Source organism: Siphateles boraxobius, unplaced genomic scaffold (assembly GCF_051911475.1).
Source record: "Siphateles boraxobius isolate OS27281-9 unplaced genomic scaffold, OSU_SipBor_1 19, whole genome shotgun sequence".
In the NCBI taxonomy this organism is placed as follows: Eukaryota; Metazoa; Chordata; class Actinopteri; order Cypriniformes; family Leuciscidae; genus Siphateles; species Siphateles boraxobius.
In genome coordinates this window covers 6,600,000-6,605,999 of record NW_027508799.1, presented here as the reverse complement: position 1 = coordinate 6,605,999, position 6,000 = coordinate 6,600,000, and positions in this window count along the sequence as shown.

The window sequence follows — 6,000 nt, the reverse complement described above, 5'->3', positions numbered from 1 at the left end:
CACGGAAATTATCTCCTTCTACATTCTGGACTCCCCCCTCACACCCATTGTTTTAGGATACCCCTGGCTCATTGAACATAACCCCAAAATAGACTGGCAGCAGAAATCAGTATCAGAGTGGAGCAGTAAATGTCATGAGTCCTGTCTTGTGTCTGCTTGTCCGTCTGTTTCTGTTTCTACGTTTCAGGAGGAAGCAGTGGATTTGTCAAACGTGCCCACGGAGTATCTAGACCTGAAGGTGTTCAGTAAGTCTCGTGCTGCTTCTCTCCTTCCGCATTGTCCCTATGACTGTGCTATAGAGTTACTGCCAGGTACGTCTCCGCCTAAGGGCAAGTTATATTAAAGAGAGGCTATGGAAAAATATATTTCTGATTCTCTGGCATCGGGGTTCATCCGTCTTTCCTCTTCTCCAGCGGGGGCGGGGTTCTTTTTTGTGGGGAAGAAGTACGGATCCCTGCGATCTTGTAATGACTACCGGGGGCTGAACAGCATCACGGTAAAGAATACTTATCCTTTGCCGCTGATGTCTTCAGCCTTCGAGAGGTTGCAGGGAGCGTCGATCTTCACAAAGTTGGATTTATGTAATGCTTATCATTTGGTCCGCATCAGGAAGGGGGATGAATGGAAGACTGCTTTTAATACCCCCAGGGGTATAGAGTAGCCTGCACATGAACATATCTGGACAGAACATACATCTCACTTTAGAGTGACAGAAGTTTTGCCTGCAGAGCGGGAACTTCTAGGTTATAAAACCTGACACAGGTGGACGTGGAGGCCCAGCCTGCCGCCACACATATGTTGGAAATAGAAATTCCGCTGGACCTCTGGTGGAATGAGCCCTGATGCCCAAGGGGCATTGCAGACCTCTCGATGCGTAAGCGGCTGCTATAGCGTCCACAATCCATCTGGATAGGCCTGTTTCGAGGCGGTGAGACCCTTGGTGCGCCCACCAAACGAAATGAAAAGCTGCTCCGAGCGCCTAAAAGGGACGGAGCGCGCAGTGTAAACCCTCAGCGCCCTGACTGGGCAGAGGAGATTAACGTCGCTCTCGTTATCGGATGAAGGCAGAGCCGATAGAAAAATGACCTGCGCTCTGAAGGGAGTGCCGATCACTTTAGGATCACTTTATGGCAGGGCAACGGGTACCCGTTGATTAACCATGTATGCAGAGACCAGCGCCCTGGATGGGGATGCCAGATCGAGCCGCGAGTTTGCGAGAGGAGATCCGTTCTGACCGGAATCGGCCACGGGGCTATTAGTGACAGCCGCGTCAGCTCCGGGAACCAAATCTGACTCTCCCAACGCGGGGCTATGAGGAGCACCGAGTGGCGCGTTTCCCTGATTCTCTTGATTACCTGTGGTAACCTGGGCCAGCGCGTCCTCGTTCTTCGAAAAGAACATCAGGCAGTGAGCGTTGTCTTTTGACGCAAATAGGTCGACTTCTGCTTTGCCGAAGAGGCGCCATCATTTCTGGACTGTTTGGGGGTGCAGGGACCATTCCCCTGGGGGAATGTTGTCCCTGGATAATTTGTCTGGGTCGTCGTTCAGGTGGCCTGGCACATGTGCAGCTCTCAGCGAGCGCAGGTGATGCTGAGACCACGTGAGGAGGCACTCTGTCAGATCGCAGAGGTTCCTGGATCTGACGTCGCCCTGACAGTAAGACAGTAAGACCAGCTGGTAAGACCAGCTGGAGCACTTCTGCCGCTGAGGCCATACAGCCCAGCATCCTCTGGAATGTCTTCAGAGGGATAATGCTGCCCTTCTGGAAAAACGCGGCTAGGTTTTGAACACGGCGCGCGCTGTATTGATAAACGAGCCGTCATGGCCACAGAGACCAGTTCTATTCCTAGAAAGGAATTGACTGGCTGGGCAGTAATGAGCTCTTGGTCCAGTTGACCATGAGACCCAGGCTTTCCATATGACTGAGGAGCACTGTTCTGAGAGATAAATGTTCCATCTCTGACTGTGCCCAAATCAGCCAGTCGTCCAGATAGTTCAAAATTCGCCAGCCCTGATTTCTCAAGGGGGCGAGAGCCGCGTCCATGCACTTCGTAAATGTACGGGGTGCTAGAGACAGGCCGAACGGCAGGACGGGGCATCTTTCAAATCGAGAGAGATAATGCAGTCCCTCATGCGAACCTGCGCGAGGATTTTCCTGGTCGTAAGCATTTTGAACAGTCTTTTCATAAGCACTTCATTCAAATGTCTCAGATTTAAGATTGGCCCGAGGGCTCCGTCCTTCTTGGGCACGAGAAAATAACGGCTGTAAAAGCCTGACTCGTTCAGAGAAGGTGGTACCAGATCTATAGCCCTTTTGCACAGTAGCTTCGCTATTTCTGCTCGGAGATGTGCTACCTCCGCATTCACTGTAGTCGCGGTCCGTGCTCGAAGCGTGGGGGACGGCGAACGAACTGTAGCGAATAGCCCTGCCCTATTGTGCTTAGCACCCATTCTGAAACCCCTGGAATAGCTTCCCATGCGTTATATATTTACAGCTAGGGGCCGAATGGCCTCCGGGTTCTGATCGCCACACTGCGTGGGCTCGAGAAACTGAACCGGAATGCTTGAATATGGAGGCTCGCTGACAGCGGTGACAGGCTGTTTCATATATGACTTCCCGATTGCCCTGAATGGGGAGCGTCTTGTGATCACTTAATGATGCGCGAGCAGCGCCTTGGGCGAAGCGTTTACTAGTAAGCGTGAGCGCTTGTGAGCAGGCACGAGACTTACATACATATTCGACGCCCCGATCGCTTGGATGGGGTGCTTTTTATGGTAGCCCTGTGACGTGCGCACGGTGCTTTGGGCAAAAATGTTTATTAGTAAGCGTGCACGCTTGTGAGCGGGCACGAGACTAGAATACGTATTTGACGTCCCGTCCCGATCGCTTTGGATGGGGAGCGTTTTATGATAGGCCTGAGACGCACGCAAGGGGCTTTGGGCAAAGTGTTTATTAGTAAGCGTGAACGCTTGTGAGCGGGCACGAGACTTACATACATATTTGACGTCCTGATCGCTTGGATGGGGAGCGTTTTATGATAACTCTGTGACGCTTGGGGAGAGATGTGTGTTAGTAAGCGTGAGCGCTCGTGGGCGGGCACGGGACTTACGTTTATATTCTGACTGATATGAGTCTTAATGGCCGTGTGATAGAGCGGGCAGAAAGTAGGCGTGGGCACGGACTCGTGGACACATTTCCTACGTTTAACACTCGAGCGGCTATTTTCCGCTTTATGGGAGTGGGCTCTGTGAGTGACACATGTTGTGTGTAGGGGTGAACACTGAGATGTGGGCACCTTCTCTACACTAAAAACACCATCGGCGTGAGCCGGATCTGAATACAGCAGCTCGCTGAGGAGAGCCGCGTAAATTTTATCTGCTGCGAGAGCCGGGATTGAACATGGGTCTCTGGCGTGAAAGCCCTGGGTTTCACCACTGGGCCACAGGGGGAAACCACATCAGGGGGAAACACACTCTTTCCTCATTTCGCCAGTGACGCATGCGCACGGGGCGCCGGGAGGGCGCGTTTGCTTTCTGTACGTAAGAAAGCTGGCCGCGATCTCAGAGAAGAGAGCTGCATAAAATTGTATCCGTTGCAAGAGTGAACACGGGTCTCTGGCGCGAAAGCTTCGGGTTTCGCCACTGAGCCACAGGGGGAAACGACAAAAGATTCAGTTAGCGCGAGCAGATAAGGGAGCGTCATCACAGTTTTTGTGTGTCGGCGTTTGTTTGCAGGCGTGCGTGTTATATAACAGGCTCATTGCTGCAATATTGACATTACCAGCCGCTCGAATTAAGAGGAGCTGAGAAATGTTTGGGAAATGGGGGATAGTCCGGCCTCGGCGGCACTAACACACTCTTTCCTCATTTCGCCGGTGATGCATGCACACGGGATGGGGTAGCTTTCTTGTAACGTAAAGAAAGCTAGCCGCTGGGTTGTGTCAAATCCGTCTAAAGAAAAGCCTGGCCACTCCCTATTAAGTCCTATTGTACCGAATTTTGGTTGTAGTTCCACCAGAGTTCCACTGGGGGGGCAATCGTCCGAGTGGAAAATGAATGGGAGTCTATGGGGCTAGACGGCTAAATTTGTCTCTTTCACCCGATTGCCGTTGAGAAATCTCAGATTTGAATGTAGGTTTTGCAAGTTCAACATGGGTTATAGGTCCAAAGTTGAATGAACAAGTACTTATGTCCTTTCGATTTCTTACAGGTTGAGTTGTGGTTGCCCATAACACGCTAGCATTCTGCTAATGGACGCTGATTGGTCAGTGAAGGACTGATTACGTCCAGAGATACCGCTTGATGGTATTGTGGAATCCGAAGTATTTTCGGCGTGGTCTTTTAAAACAACAAAACAAAAACTCTTCTAGCATGTGTCAGCGGTGTTGTCGATGCCTCAAGAGAAAAGAAAGTGCAGATCGCGAAAGCACTAAAGTGACTGAAGGATTGCCGTAAAGCAGTTCTCTGGTCGTACAATGTGTATGACGTCATTGACATTTTAAAAGACTGTTTAAAGCAAATAAGTGGCTCTAAAAAATCTAACACCCAGTAATCTGTAATTTCTTTGCATCTCCTTTCGAAAACAACATTCAAATTACTAGACTAAAATTTATATCCTGAGAAAAGTAAATTTTTAGGGGTATATCTCCATAGACCTCCATTCATTCTGCACTCGTCCTGTGAGCGCCCTCATATGGAACCAGAGTGGAACTGCAACCAGTTCAGAACCTGGAAGTTTACTGAGAGTGAAACTTCTCCCCAAATTAGACATTCTCTGGTTGTGTTGAGAACTACGTAGGACTCAATTGAGAATGAGGTACTGGTCTAGTGTAAAAGGACATGAAGAAAACCATCCAGTTAGATTACTTCTGAAAGATTGTTGGGAATATGAATACAAAGAAATATCAAGTTTTGGATGGGTGGTTAGAAAGGAGGCAAGCAGCTTGGGATTGAAAGACTATGTAATATTCCCAACTGTTCCTATACCGGCAATTCCCTCTTGGATGTTTACTACGCCACTGGTTGATTTACAAATACAAACAATAATAAATAAACGGGGAAGAAATACACCGATACACTGATATGGCATATTGTAACGCTGGGTTGTGTGAGAGGCATCCAGCTGCAGCCCCACAGACTCGCTTCTTGCTAGACACCAGTGGCTGGACACCAGTGGATGGACAGCAGACGTCATTTACGTATCGTCATTCACTTTTCAAATTGACGTCATTTCTGTATCGTCATTCACTTTTCAAATTTGACGCGCCATGCAGATGTCAGCGGTAAGAAAAAATAATAAACTGTCGATGATTTATAGGTCATGTCAGAATTCAAATGCACAAACTAGCTAGTTAAAAAAATCGTCTTGTTTTCAAGGTACTGTGTCGTGTTTTTTAAAGGCATTAGTGAACTCTGGTGTGCCTCAATTCTAGAGCTAGGTTGCTACAATAGATTTTCCAATTAAATCGTTCTTCGAGTGGTATGATTTAATATTGTAAATACGTTTTTTTCACTTGGATGTGTGAAGATTGCAGACTTGTACTCTAATATAGTTAAATATAAACATGCTCATTCTAATCATTGTGTAGATCTGTTCTTGCTTTAGGTGTGGTGAATGTCAAAAACTGCCCCAGGCTGTAAGAGACATGTGTGTCCCTTTTAAAATTGTACAATGCAGGAATTGCAGATGTTTTTTCAAAGACTGGGTGGGGTACTGTGGAAACGGAAGACGTGGAGACCTGCAAGGGTTTTAAACAGACCCTGAATTTCCTGAGTGTAGCAATGTTCAGGGAAGAAGGAGGCGGGAACCGGCGAACATTTAACAAACTTTATTTAAAATAAAATAAACAAACTAAAATACCGCCAGCAGCCCCTCGCGGACGACTGCTGGCTTACTCAAAATAAACATAACGGCCAGCAGCCCCTCGCGGACGACTGCTGGCTAAAATAAAACACAAATACAAAAACACAACTAAAATCAGGCCTGTTCCTCTCTCCATC